Raw genomic sequence first — 15301 nt, forward strand, 5'->3', positions numbered from 1 at the left:
CTCTTTCTCCCTTTATACACACACACACACTATTAGTTCTATTTCTCTGAAGAACTTATACTGGTATGACACTATACCAAAATCATAACCCATAAAATTAAAAAATATAAATTGAACTATACTAAAATCCAAGCCCTTTGCTCTGCAAAATTCACTGTTAAGAGAATAAGAAGACACAGCACAGACTAGGATATTACATATGACAATTATACATGTGACAAAGGTTTTATAAAGAATATGTAAATAGTTCTAAAAACTTAATAAAGTAGCAAAATGTAATTTTTTAAATGCAAAAAATATTTGAGTAGACATTTCATCAAAGGACATAAATATATGGCAATTAAGCACATAAAAAGATGCATAACATTGCCATTCATTAGAAAAATTCAAATTGATATTTCATGAGATACCACTACATATCTATTAGAATGCCAAAAGGAAAAAAACATCTTAACAATAACAAGTATTGACAAAGGTATAGAACAACTTGAACTCTTGTGCGTTGCTTTTAGAAATTTGAAATGTGGCAACCATGATGGAAAACAACGTGGTCGTTCCTTTCATAGCTAACTGTACACTTACTGTATCACACAGCAATTCCATTTGTAGGTATGTATCCAAAAGAAATGAAAACTTACGTTCAGACAAAACCCTTCACATGAATGTTTATAGCAGCTTTATCTGAAATCAACAAAATCTGGAAACAACGCAAACATCCTTCCAAGGTGAATGGAAATGTAAATTGTTTTAAAACTGTAAACATGATAAAAGGTAATCAACTGTTTCGACACGTGCAACACGACTAATTCTCAATTTCTTAATAGTATGTAAAAGTCAGAACTAAAAGTTCGATCTCTGTGTGAGTCAATTCTCAATTCATATGACATTTAGAAAAGATAAAACCCACTGAGATAGAGAACAACGCAGTAGTTGCAGGAGCTGATGTCCTGGGGGGGGGCTGACGACAAGGAGGGTAGCACAAGGTAAATATTGCATATGACGGATCGATTCTTCATCAGGATGTTGGAGATGCACAACTTCATCAAAATCCATGAAACAGTACACCACTAAGTTTTTCTGTATGTCAATTTACAAACTAAATTTTGAACGGATATTTATAATATTTTATTCAACTTTCTTCTTCCAATCTTTTTATTGATATTGAGGTAAAACTCTTATTTCTGGTCTCTAAATGAGCTACCTTATGATAGCTGACATATTATAGATATATTCACTAAAGAAAAAGCTAGGCTAAAGGACATTAATTAAAAATTGTCATGCCCACTCTGTGTCAAGTGCAAAATGATACAGCTGTATTCCTTATGCCATTGAGCTCTTGCATGAGTACTGTGAAGTAAGTCATTATCGTGCAGACACTTGTCACACAGAGAGAGAGCAGAAAACCAAGGCTGGGAGAGGCTAACTAGGTTGATGTGAACTAGGTTCAGCATTTGTGCAATCTCCATTACACTGTTAGAGAGAACTTATTTATTAATAATTAATGTTCTTGTCATTTGTGGGTGAAGGATACGGAAGTATATGTGGTATTTTGATTATTTCTTTGCTATTCCTTTCTCTCTCTTAGTACCAAACTGTGTGGCTTATAATACAGGTATCTTTGATGAGAACATACTACGTGACACCAACCCCTCCCTTCAGGAGACTCTTTATCTTACCAGCAACCTGCCATGTAGGTGACAGCCATGTACCCAGTGCCACACTGTAGTTAACAGAACCCTGGAGTCTTGCTTTCCTATGTGTCTGCCAATGTTCCAGATCTATCAAATGTGTAATCATCCTAAAGTTCATCAAATTATTCTCTCTCTCTCTCTCTTTTTTTTTTTTTTTTTTTTTGCAGTTTTTGGCCAGGGCCAGGTTTGAACCCACCACCTCTGCTATGTGGGGCCAGCACCCTACTCCTTGAGCCACAGGCACCAGCCCATCAAATTATTTTTTTGTGAAGAACAAGGCTGCTCTTACTCCTGTTTTTGAACATAGGTTGACAGGCAAAATATTTCTTAGAGAAAAATCTGAGTCATTAAATTGTCTAAATAAACATTCACTTTGTAAACTGTACTTTTTGTGTCATTATCAATGTTTAGTGTGTCTGAATACAGCATAAAAACATTTCTTTGAAATTGCATGAACACAAGCTTTATGGGATAATGTAGCTTTGTCAACACTGGGGCTCAAGTCCATCCTGTGGCCCACATATAAGGGAAAACTGGGTTAGGGAACAAGGGAAGGTCCTACTAGTGGCAGGACAATGGACAGAGCTCAGACATGTCAACATGAGTCAAAGGCAAAACCTTTCAGACTGGACTAGCACTAGACGGGGTGGTCTAGAATGAGAGACACTAAAACTCAGAGAGACATAATGTCGGAGAGGGAGGCGAGAGGCACGATTTGGCATTGGTTCCAAAGAGCCATCAGTTGTGGCAACCTTCAGGAACGCCCCAAATGCATTGCACACCGGGGCAAGAAGATATTGTTTGTGAGCAAGTATTCTAGTGTATTTTGTGCTACTATAACATAAAATTCAAGACTGAGTAATATGTGAGGAGCAGAAATTTATTTCCTTACCGTCTTGGAGGCTGGGTGGTAGTGTCATTTCTTGGGGGCCCTCTTGCTGCATTTTCACATGGCCAAAGGTGGGAGGGCAAGAGAGAACCCACTTCTAGGAATCCTTTTAATAGCAGCATTAATTCATTCATGAGGGTGGAGTCTGTATACTCAAAATACTCCCAATTAGGCGCTATCTCTCAACTTTGTTGAATTGGTGAGTAATTTTCCAGCACATAAATTTTGGGGGACACATTCAAACCTTACCAACAAGGCAATTCAAAACTACTAGTACAGAAGCAGACAAAAGGCATGGGTTTCTTAGAGTGGGAAATACACTTGGATAGAAAAGAGGCAAAACTCAACAACTTACTATGATTGTTCAAAAATTCACATTTGTGACTTTGAATTAAGGAATTGGTGCAATTACTTTCCCTGAGACTTGAAGGTTTTTAGTTTGTCTTGTTTTCTATTTTTGGCAATATGAATTAGGGAAAATTATCTACCCGATTTATAGACGATTTAAAAACCAACAAAATAGCACCCATTAACCTAATTTGATTCATCCAAAGCCCATGCGAATTTTCATCCTGTTTAAGGCTTGTTAAATTAATCACTTACATTTACTCTTAAGCCAAAAACTATAAACAGGGCAATCTATTGAGATATTCATTTGTGTAGGTTTTTTTCTTTAATTTCCTCTCCTCTCATTCAAGTTGGTAGCAAAGGCTATATATTTGTTGCCTCAGAGAATTTTACAGGAGAGAAATCAGAGGTATCCCAAAGGTACTGACCCTTCTTGTGTTCAGTAAATGCCAAAAGAAATTGAAGAGACTATGACAGAAAAGGAAAAGAGAGAGAATTACTGCACAGCAGAAAGAACAAAGGGTCAACAGGCCTACCCTGTATCAGAGCCCTGAGGAGAAGTCAGGGCCTGGAGAGGTGGAAGTCTGGTGAGCATGGGGAGGCTGCCCCCAGAATAAGACCTCAGCCTCTGCAAAGAAAGTGCTATGCTCCATGAGTTGCTCAGAAGTAGATTCCTGTTGGATACGGGGATGAGGATAGCAGTAGCCCTTGTGGTGCAGTAGAGACAAAGGACCTTACCGTATTTAAGAAGGGGCCCTCTTTTTGAAAGAAAGGGCCTTGACACTGATTAAAACAGATTTTTTTACAGAGAAGAATAAACAAGGGAGAAATTTGAAGGCAAATTTATGTTGATATAGCAGAATTTCTTAAAGTGTTTTTTTGAATCTTGCATGCTTGAGTTTATAGATTAATATTCACCTCTGGTGCGTGCTTGATAATAAGTCTTTACATCTTAAGCCACCAGGGCTGACTTGACACAGAACTTAGAGAGTCCCACATAGAAATACTGTACTTATTTATATTTAGTGTTTTCAACGTGACCATAATGATCTTCATTATATTTATAGACTTGGAGAATACTAGGAAGAAAGCCAAAGAAGAGACCATTACTGAATTTTTTTTTTCAGATTAAAAATAAATCTAAAAGACAGGGTCATAAAGTGGCCTCTAAGATCACACAGGTCCAGAGGCAGAGTTGGGACCAGACCTGCCTGTCTTCATAACTTATCCAAGCCAGACTGGCGAGACTTCAAAACTGCTAAATTGATAAAAGGAAATCTCTCCCTTCATCTAGGGCAGGTTTGCTGGTTAGCTCTGTTGAATTTAGAAAATGATATTCTGGGAGGGGAGGGGGGAAGATGGGTGGAGGGAGAGTAATTGGTGGGACCCCACGTAGGGTGCATCTTACAAGGGTAAATGTGAAATTTACTAGGTGTAGAACATAAATGTCTTAACACAATAACTAAGAAAATGCCGTGAAGGCTATGTTGACCAGTTTGATGAAAGCATTTCAGATTGTATATAAAACCAGCACATTGTACCCCATGATTGCATTAATGTACACAGCTATGATTTAATAAAAAAAAATGATATTCTTCCAGCAGGTTGTCCACAGAAGGTACTGCTCCTCAAAATCAGCCCCCACTGGGGTGAAATGATTTGGACAGTGTTCTTCTCCACCTCCATCAAACCATGTGAGGGGCCTGAGGTCAAGAATTCTATGAAGGAAAAGAAGGTATAAGTGGTGGTTTTTGTTTTGTGTATTTATTTATTTATATATATTTTATTTTTTTAAATTAAAATCCTTGTAAGAAAGACATCAGAGCAGGAGTTAGTCTTATTTATTTATTTATTTATTTATTTTGAGACAGAGCCTCAAGCTGTCCCCCTGGGTAGAGTGCCCTGGCATTACAGCTCACAGCAACCTCCAACTCTTGGGCTCAAGCGAGTCTTCTGCCTCCGCCTCCCAAGTAGCTGGGACCACAGGCGCCGGCCACAACGCCTGGCTATTTTTTTTTGGTTGCAGCCATCGTTGTTTGGCAGGTCTGGGCTGGGGATTTGAACCTGCCACCTTAGGTGTACGTGGCTGGCGCCTTAGCCGGTTGAGCTATAGGTGCCGAGCCAGGAGTTAGTCTTATTTCTAGACCCATGTAGCAGAGCAGAGCGGGCCGCACAGTGCTGGGCAAAAGAAGATTCATTCTGTGCCCCCAGTGCCTTTGTGCAGTGTGTGCTAGAGAGAAATGACATGTGGCTTTTGCATTGAAAAATTGAGCATCTTTTTAAAACTTAATTTGTATTAAATCATAACTGTATACATTTATGAGGTACAATGTGATGATTTGATATACAATGTGGAATGCTTAAATCAAACTAATTAACATAGCCATCACCTCCATTTACTTATTTTTGTGGTATGACATTTATAATATACTCTGAGTTGTTTTGAAATATACCTCTGCACTGTGTACATTAAGTGAGATCCGTCAAATACCCTCCCTCCACTCGCCCTACCCTCTCCCCTCTCCTCTCCCTTTTCTTCCCTTTTTGCTTCTGGACTACCTGTGTATTTTACCATTGCTATGAAGGTGTAAGTGTTTATATATTGGTTTCATAAGAATATTGAGTACATTGGATCCTTTCTTTCCATTCTTGAGATACTTTACTAAGAAGAATATGTTTCAGCTCCGTCCAGTGAAATGGGAGTAGGAAGTGTAGGAAATGGAGATGGGGACTTTGGAAGATAGGGTCCCTGAGGAAGTGGTGAGGTCTTCCTCAGGTGATAGCAGTGGCACTGAAAAGGAGCTAGACAGGACAGCCCATAAAGGACAGCCTGTAAGGCAGCAGAGCGGAGCACCTTCCCGGGACTCCCAGAATGAACTGAGGCTAGAAGGTGGGGTGTGCAACTTTTGGAGGCTGAAATTTCAGCATGTCCTCTGATGAAGGGATTGAATCACAGAAACAGTTTAAAAGTTGTTAATGCAATCCAATTATAGGTTGGAGTGTGGCAGTCACCAAGCATCTGCGCTGTTCATCTGATCTCACTGTATCTCCCGCCTCTGCTTTCTCCCTCTCTCTGCCTGTCTCAAACTTGCCTTTCCCAAAGTTTGGTCTGATCTTTATCCCTGCCTGCTCCCTGATCTGCTCTTCCTTATCTTTCTGTTTTGTAACACCCAGTTCTACTTTACTTTGTTACTTAGTTTTACTGTTCGTCTTTTCAGGAGTGTCTGGTTTTCTCTTTCTAAATTGTAACCCTCTGATTTTGATTTCTGAATCCGACTAGATACTCACTAAAGCATCTGAAAGTTTGAATAAATGTTTATTGATAAAATTGTTGATATTAAGTTTGAAAATTAAACATACGCATCCAAATTTTTAGAAAAGAAGCAATAACACAACTCTATAAAAGTACCTGTTTCCCCTTTTGCAATTAAATAAGGTGAAAAATTCATAGTTGTTTACAGTGGCAGTTAAAGGACTTTCTGCTGTATTCTGATTATCTCCTCTATTCAAAATGATATGTGGAAATGGCAATAATCACCAAGAACAAATGACAAGATTTTTTTGGGTTTTGTTTTTTAAGAGCTCCTAAAACCTCCTAATTAAAAACAAACAAACAAACAAAAAATAGTGTGCCATACAAACTATGGAAGACAAATGCAATATTTTAAATGCTAATTTTTAATGCTTTAAAATTTAAAGGTTTTAAACATTTGATTAAAATCTGAAAAGCAGTCAAACTTCCACATTTTACACTTTGTTTAAAATGTGTATCATTTAAAGAAAATCTCAAACTTAATAACCACAAGATAAGTTTGATCATTTCCTTTTGAAAGATTCCTGGCTGAATCAAGCAAAGAAAAGGCACTTCAGAATAAATAAAAAAGAAATACTTAAAAGTTTCCGGCCCCGAATATCTCAGCAGAGCATTTAGGCCCCAACCTCAGCTGGCCCCTGCCTCCAATTCAGCTCCAGAGTCCATTTTTCTCCCCACTGCCCCTTATGCTCTTGCAATTCCTGTGAGATGACCACATTTTTGAGCCCCTGCCCTTGCCCTCTCTGTCCGTCTGGAGAGCTGTCATTCCCTCTCTTCATGGAGAAAACTCAAGCTCTCCCTCCTGGGATGGCAGAGCCCTCCAGGATTCCTCTGCCCCAAATGTTTCTCCTATAGCAGTTTAGTACATTTGTCATCTTCTCGGCTCAAATGTCACACGACAGAGAGACCTTCCATGACCACCTGCCCAAACTGGCTTTCCCAATTCCACCTTCCCACATCATTGCCCAGTTATTCCCTTTCACAGTAACAGACAGTTCTCAATTCTCTTGCTTATTTAGTATTTACCTGTTTACTATCACATGACTCATGGAAACAATAGCTAGTCTCCTAAGGTGGAGATTTGGCTTGTCTTGCTCAGCCTTCTGCATTCCTAAATTCTCCCTCAATTCCTGTAATGTCGCTGCCCTCATCAGATGATAGGGTCTTGAAATGTTCTATACAGACATTTGTAGAGAGGCAGGTTTGTTATCAAAGAGAGTAGCAGAAGACATTTGGAATATTTTGGAATTTGGAAAGCTGAAGAAAAGGTCGTCAAAAGAGCCTTGAACAGTCTATGGTTCTATGATTTGTCTTCTCTGCTTTGGGTTCTATACTTGAATTTCTGTTTTAATTTTTTTTTTCCTGTAGCACTAGCTATCTGACATCAGTCAAATAACTTATTTGTAGCTTTTGGTGTTAATTTCTTTACCTATCATTTAAGAGGGAGGGCAGAGTGAGAAAAAGAATTCAGATCACAAAATCTCCTTTACATTTGTTGTTGTTGTTCATCTGTTTTGCTTTGCTCTTTGTTCATTTGTTTTTGCTTTCCTTTCTTGGTTTTAGGAGATGAAACTGTAGAAAGGAGAAATCAAGAGAAAGAGGAGTACAGACCCCAGAAACCCATTTGGGAACAGGCTTTCATCGAGTTACTGCTGGCAGACGTAGTGTGACCTGCTGATGATTGAGGCCAACCTTCTTCTATTCCCTACAGATAGAAATGTGTGTACTTCGTGTCTCACCTGCGGAACAGCCAGCCATTCACTAAATCCCAAGTGTCATTAGCTTATGCATTAAGACATGGCATAGTACTTGGCACACAGTTAACCTTAACTGAACATTTGAAATATTAAAATAAAGCTTTAATCATAGTTTTGATCTCTCAGAAAAATAAATCTCTAGATAATAGCACATGTGCAGGCAGCCCACATGCTGAAGGACTAGGGATGTCACCAGAGTTTTAGGGTTTTCTACCATCCTTGTCATTGATACTTTCAGAATTCCAAATTTCTCTTCCCACTAAATCATCCCAAGTGTCCCTGTTTCTCTCCACTCTCAGCTACCAACTTGATGGAGCAGATGGGTTACGTCAAGTAGCACCCGCCTAGAAAACCTACTTTTGTGATGATTTCTAAGATTCATCACTTGAGAACAAAGGGCTACATCTACCAAAAGGGCTGTAGCAGCTCACACCAACTTCATACATCTGATTGTGCTCTGCACAGAATGTCCATGTCTTCCAGGGGCTAGTCCTATCCTAAAATAAAGCTTGGGCTCACCAGATCAAATTTTCTTGATTTAAAGGTAACCACTGGGTGAAAATACTTCAGATGTTGAATGCAGGGTTTAAAAATTGCCTGAATGTGTATTCTAAGCTTCGCCAATTATATGCATATTTTAGAAGGTTATTAAACCTCTCTGTGCTTGTTACCTCATCTGTAAAACTGATGCAATATAGTTCTAGGCACTGTAATAAGTACTTTCATACATTTTCTATTTTAGAAAACGTCCTCTTAAATGGAAATGTTTAAGCAAGCACATGTGTTTGGGAAGGAAAACCTTGGAGAAGAGAGAAAAGAAGGGTGCCTGTGCCTAACCATAAACCCATCCAACTTAGTGCTGGCAGTCACTGTTGGGGCGCTATTACTTTCTAAGACAAAGAAGAAGGGTAAAAAGGAGAAGCACCTTCACAGCCTACAGACTAAAAGAAATTGTGTTGCCAATAATTATCTTATTTAATTACTTTACAAATATCAGGGCATCTAACTTCTGAAAATAGGATTTGTAATTTTTAGGCATATATGAAGAACTTTTTTGGGGGGGTCAGGGCTGAGTTTGAACCTGCCACCTCTGGCCTATGGGGCCAGTGCCCTACTCCTTTGAGCCACAGGTGCTGCCCTAGGAAGAACTTTTTTACATTTATTAATGATGTCATAAATCATCAGGAATAGGGGGTGGAGGTGGGAGAGAGAAATAAGGGTTTTTCACTCGTTCTTAATCTCATTTGTAAGGCAATATAAATATATTGTCATGTGATAATGAAAATACACATTTTCTTATTTTTAATTATTTCAAATAGCCTTCCAGAAAGGAGCATTGGTACTAAAATTTCAAGCACAGAAATATGTCAATAAAATATATCATTATTTCTACACTGAAGTATCTCTTTGAGGGTAACATTAGTTCCAGTCTTCCAAGATTTACCAGGTAGAAAAAGTGCAAGTCAAAACTACATTATGATATCAGTATTTTATTTATTGTTTTTTTTTGGCCGGGGCTGGGTTTGAACTTGTCACCTCCAGCATATGGGGTCAGTACCCTACCCTTTTGAGCCACAGGCGCTTTCCCAATATCAATATTTTAAAGACAGTGTTAAACATATTATGGCCTTGTGTTCAATTTTGTGCTATTTCTTCTATGAGAAGCTTCTTTCTAGTGTTTGATTTTAATTAGTCTTGTTTGATTTGGGTAGATTGTTTCATTTTGTTTAGTCAATTTTGCTATTGAACTTGTTATTGAAGTCTATTCATAAAATAAGTTGTCATCCAGCATATTCAAAATATTTATGAACTTTATCTTTATTCTAGCATTTTAGGTCAGCTCTAACTGCAACCTTTTGAAACTTGTTTTCTGTTTCAAAATAAGTCTTAACAGAAATATATGCATCCTCTTTTATAGTTACTTTAGATTTGTTGAGTATTTTAGAGCTGAAATAGTGAAATTCAGGGTCAGCGTTTTGAATTAGGTGTTCTTCCTCTGATTCTAAACAAGACTACTGTCTCAGCCAGTGTCATCACCATCAGCATGTCGGCAAGGAACATTTTTTTTTTTTTTTTTGTAATTACTAGGAACCAAACACCGAGTTTAGTACTTTTCAAGTGTTCTTTGATTTAATACTTATAGCAAACCCAATACAAATATTATTTTTTTCAGAGATTAAATTACTTGGCTAATGTTTCAAAGTTACTAGGTAGTGAAGTCACTAAATTCAGTATATTTAAATCTTTTCCTTTATTTGTAGTTTTCCTCTCTCTCTTCCTCTACCTTTTCCTTTTTCTAATGTTTATGTGTCAGTATATTCTGTATTCTCAACAGAATGCTTGTATTATACTTTTAATTTAATGTATTTCCACTTAAACCAGTGTATCTTTGTAAAGTCATAGAAACAACATATTTTGAAAGAATTTTTCCCCTACAATGTTTATTCAAATCACAGGTCAAAGAACAAAACTACCCATTATATCAATAAATCAAAATTCATTTTTAGCACAAGAACTATCCTTGAACACCTTCAACACTGGGAAAAGGAATTTGCAAAGTGATTATATTGCTTGTAGTTGAATTACCTGTAAGCAAATTAAAAGAGATGAAAATTGAATTCATGTACTGTGTATACTGCAACACAAATCTTACCCTAATTATATTTAAATATGAATTCTTTCTTAACTTAAAGATTGCATTCCTGTGAGAATTAGTGGGAGAGTTTTGAGGGGAAGAAAATAGACATTCAATTTCTAAACAAATGGAACTCATTTTAAACGCTTTTACGCATAGTTGCATATTGAAACACAGCATTGTTTATAGTTAATGAATGAAAGCCAGTTGTTTTCCACAGGTAGTACTGGTGGTCATACCATATTACAAGTTTCCCTAGGATCTGAGCTCAAAACTTGACTCTCAGTAGGCAGTAAGATTTGCCGTGGAGGTAGAGGATGGAGGCATTTAATCATATTTTATAATAATGTAATCAATTATTTAATCATAATTCTATTATGACTCCGTTCACAATAAAGGAGAATTCTGTTGAAATTGCATATGCTCATAGGTTGGGTACTCACTCCTGCAATCCCAGCACTCTGGGAAGTTGAGGTGAGAGGATTACTCAAGCTTAGGAGTTCTAGACCAGCCTGAGCAAGAGCAAGACTTCATTTCCACAAAAAATAGAAAAATTAGCCATGCACTGTGGCTTGTGGTGGGCACCTGTAGTTCCAGCTACTTATGAGGCTGAAACAGGAGGATCGCTTGAACCCAGGAGTTTGAGGTTGCTGTGGGCTAGGCTGAGGCCATGACACTTTAGCCCAGGCAACAGAGTGAGACTCTGTCTCCAAAAAAAAAAAAAAAGAAAGAAAGAAAAAAAATTGCATATGTTCATAAATGATGACACAAATTATCAGATTAGAAGATTCGATAACCCAGACTGGCCCTGGGTTCTCACTGGAGGTAGCATTCTCCTTTTAGCCAATGTTTGTGAAAATGTGATTTATAGGCTATTTATATCATAATGTCCTAAAAAGCTTAATTTAAAAAATACAGATTCTTGGGACTACCACTGGCTACTAAATCAATCTTTGGGAGACCTCAAAAATCTACACTTTGGTTAACACTTTAACTATTTTATAAAGTTGAAGTATAATGATAAAGTTTAAGAATCTTAACCTTATGCAGCTGAATAAATACTTACATATGAACATACCTATTCAGAATCAAAAAATAGCTAATTTTTATCATCCTGTAAGGATTTTTCTTGCTCCTTTCTAGGCAATAACACACAGAGGAACAATTTGCCTTTTGCTAAGTGTCATACAAATGGAATGCCTTATAATGCTTTTGTAACTGACTTCTTTCAATAACCTATATTTTAGATGCATCTGTATTGTTGAGAGTATTTATAATGCATTCTTTTAGTTGCTTTATGGTTGAATAATGAATATGTAGATAGTTTTCCAGGTAATTTTATATACTATAACATTATAAGAACTTTAACTTATAGCTTTGAAGAATTTTTCTGTAGTTGATGAGGACAGCCTGCAACCAGTACCAGAACCTTCAAAAGTTCTATCTTTTAACCATTTTCCCATGTGATTTCAAATTTGAATCAATCCTTTGATTAAACTATAGTGAAAAGGTTAGATGTTTAAGCAATTGTTATCTGAGAGAACTTTATAAGCATTAATTTTATAGAATGTTTTATCATACATAAATTACCATGTATAGAGTTATTCAGTTAGAATAAGGAAGATTGATAGGTACGCACTAACAAAAAAAAAAACAGTTAAGAGAAAGAAATCAGGTGCGAATTCAGGGAATACTATTTTTACTCAAGGAAAAGAAGGATGGAACAGTGGGGAAGAGAGGAGGGGAGGGAAGAGATTGCTACCCTGAAGGTCCTCTTTCTCAAACACTTACACCCCCTGCCAGACCCCCACATCTTCCCATGTCCAGCCTGTTACCTGCTACCACTTCCTATTGACTTCATGCTATTCAGGGCTGAGCACCGCACTCTCTCCCCATGTGTCTTGGGTAAATTATCAGGCTCCACGCAAGATTACCTCTTAGGCTTTCTTTGTCCAGGTCCTGGCCCCAAGACCTGGGTTCACGAGAAAGCCCTCAGCAATCGGTGCTTTATCTCAACAGAATTAGAATTATCCTTGCCAGACAGTAAATTTAGGTAGTTGCAGGGATGGTTTATGAATACAGACCCTCACCATCACCCTTAATTGTCATAGTGCTAGTAAACATGCTAAGTAAACCGGGAGAGCAGGGCGTTCTTGAGCTACAATTAAACCATATTCAAGTTTATTTTTTTGAACAGTAGTCATATTTCATGAATATAACTGGGAACTTAGTGACTAACTCTTCAATTTGACATTGGAATTCATTTCCTTTTAGGTTCCTGAATATCCTGCAAGAAAATGACTGATCCAAGAATCAGTAAATAAGTCTAAAGGCTCAGGGCTAGAAACTCTGTCAACGCTGAATTCTGAAAATTTTACATTGTGAAAACTCAGTCAAAAGCTAAATGTCTAGCATATTCTTAAATCACTTCAAAACTACCCAAAACTTACAAAAAATCACGTTTGCTTTAGTTCTGTCCCTACTGTTTTCATGATGTAATTTGTAAAATTTCTTTCTTCCTCATTTTTAAATTGTTCTACGACAGTAGTAACAGCCACTTTGCTGAGTATTTCTTTGTTTTTTTTTTACCATCTATAATGATTTTCATAATGACTTCTGAGAGTTGAAAATTTCAGTATTTAATGTTTTCAAAATAGTGTATGCTCAAGAATTAAGAAAACTTTGAGACCTTCAGAAAGCAGGGCAGAAGAGTGTACTTTTGAGAAATGAGCTGAGGCAAGAAGAAATATTGAATTCATTTGTGTGAATCAAGAAAAGAGACTGTAAAACTTCCTCTAAGGTCTTGGACAGCACTTGTGGCTCAAAGGAGTAGGGCGCTGACCCCATATGCTGGACCCCATATGTAGGTTCAAGCCCAGCCCTGGTCAATAACTGCAGGAAAAAAAAAAACAACTTACTCTAAGATCTTTACCTGTGATTTTTTCACAAGTTTATGCTAGAGACTAGTTAATTTCAGAAAACTTTTGCACAACCTTTAATGAATTTGTTAGCTGCACATCACTGATGTAAGGAAATCACACGTGAAAACTGACCAAACGTGTGTCCAGGAATATCCTTTTTGAAGCTTGATTTCTAGAGCACCTTTGCCTTTCACTATGGGGGAAAAATAATATTTTTATCATAAGGACAGTGAAAATTGGTGCCTTTCATCAATTTAATATCTGTGTACTTATTGTTTTAAAACCCTGTAAAAGATACTTGGATCTTTGTTTCTCTCACTGGTGGAAGTGAGTTCTGCGGCACTCCACAGGTCAGAGGAGAACAATTCAACTTCTCTTCCCAACGAGCAGCTAAATGGATTTGTAAAAATCTACATTCACTTGTGACACTTTGCCAAAACTTTGCAATGGCTTTCTATGCCACTCAAAAAATTTAAAAAAAAAATGTGTATTCCTTACGCTAGTCCCCATGATTGTAGATGATTGCTACCTCCCTACCTTCACCCAACCCTTCTTCTCTCTCATGCTTTTTCCCCACATTGTCTTCATTACAGTTTCTAAAACAGACCGAACACACACCTTTGTACTCACTGAGACCTCAGTCGTGAGATTCTCTTTCCTGAGCTATTTTGATGCCTGGCTCCCTTTAGTTATTTACTCAGTGTTATTTAACAGGTAGGGCCATTCTTGATGAGGCTATATAAAATAGTAATTACTTTCTACTCTGGGGCTCTTTAGCCCCCACGTATACATTGTATTCAGTTTGAAATTTTGCATTGCCTCTTTCCCCCAACTAGACCTGGAGCTCCGTGGTCTGTGTGCTTTGCTCCCTACTGTTTTTCTAAGAATAGAAAACAGCATGTGGTGGACACACATTAGTGAATAAAAAAAGTAAAACATAATAATATCTCAAGCCCTCCATTGTGAAACTTTTGAGTTTGTGCTCAATTTGTTCCTCTTTAATTAGTAAAGACAGTACTGTTCAGCTATTACAGCTGGCCTAACAGGTGCCAGCACAAATGCCCGAAGCTCACAGATGAAAGGTTCTGGGTTGGGGGGTGTGTGTCACAGGGGTCAGTGTATTTATGGTTCCTTTATATAGAACTGATGTCTCTGCAGCGTGCCCTAGAGGTTACACCAACATAAAACACGAACCTCATCCACGGCAGCAGGTGTGACCCGTCATCTTTAGCCTTCATATGGAATTTCAAGAGGGCTAAGTCAAGTACCACACCAATAAAGAGTAAGTTTTCACAACTGGTTTTGTGATTCTGCTACTTTTACATTTTATCTTTTAATCCATTTCCCCTTCTTCCTCGACTTCCTTTTTATTTTTTCTTTGCCTCACACATGTCATTTTTTCTACCTTCTGAAATTGCCGATTGTCTCAGTTCTCGAATTATCTTCATTGTAGTTTCAATCTCCTCTCTGCACGCCATTTGGTGAGGAAAGGAGAGAGACAGACGGTAGCTTGCCTCGCTGTGCCTGCAACTAGCTCCATCCAACACCACCATGTATGCTCTATTCTTAAGAGGAAACAAATGGTCTGTCAGAGATTTCAAATCAGTGTCAGCAGGGAGCAAGCTTTTCTGTTGGTACCAGCTCTGTTCTGCATCTCACATATAAATTCACTCTAGATGTGTTTGCTCTAAACCTGGCAGGCAGAGTGGCAGGGGAGGTCTGGAAGCAGGGGTGTTGAAAACACATC

The 15301-nt window shown here is 37.8% G+C and overlaps 1 pseudogene; it reads left to right on the plus strand.

Moving 5' to 3' along the window:
• Positions 1-5646: 5646 nt before the first annotated feature.
• LOC100962602 overlaps positions 5647-15301 on the plus strand; it is a 32258-nt pseudogene continuing 22603 nt past the window's right edge.

Source organism: Otolemur garnettii, unplaced genomic scaffold (genome assembly GCF_000181295.1).
Source record: "Otolemur garnettii isolate 467f Iridium unplaced genomic scaffold, OtoGar3 scaffold00122, whole genome shotgun sequence".
Lineage (NCBI taxonomy): Eukaryota > Metazoa > Chordata > Mammalia > Primates > Galagidae > Otolemur > Otolemur garnettii.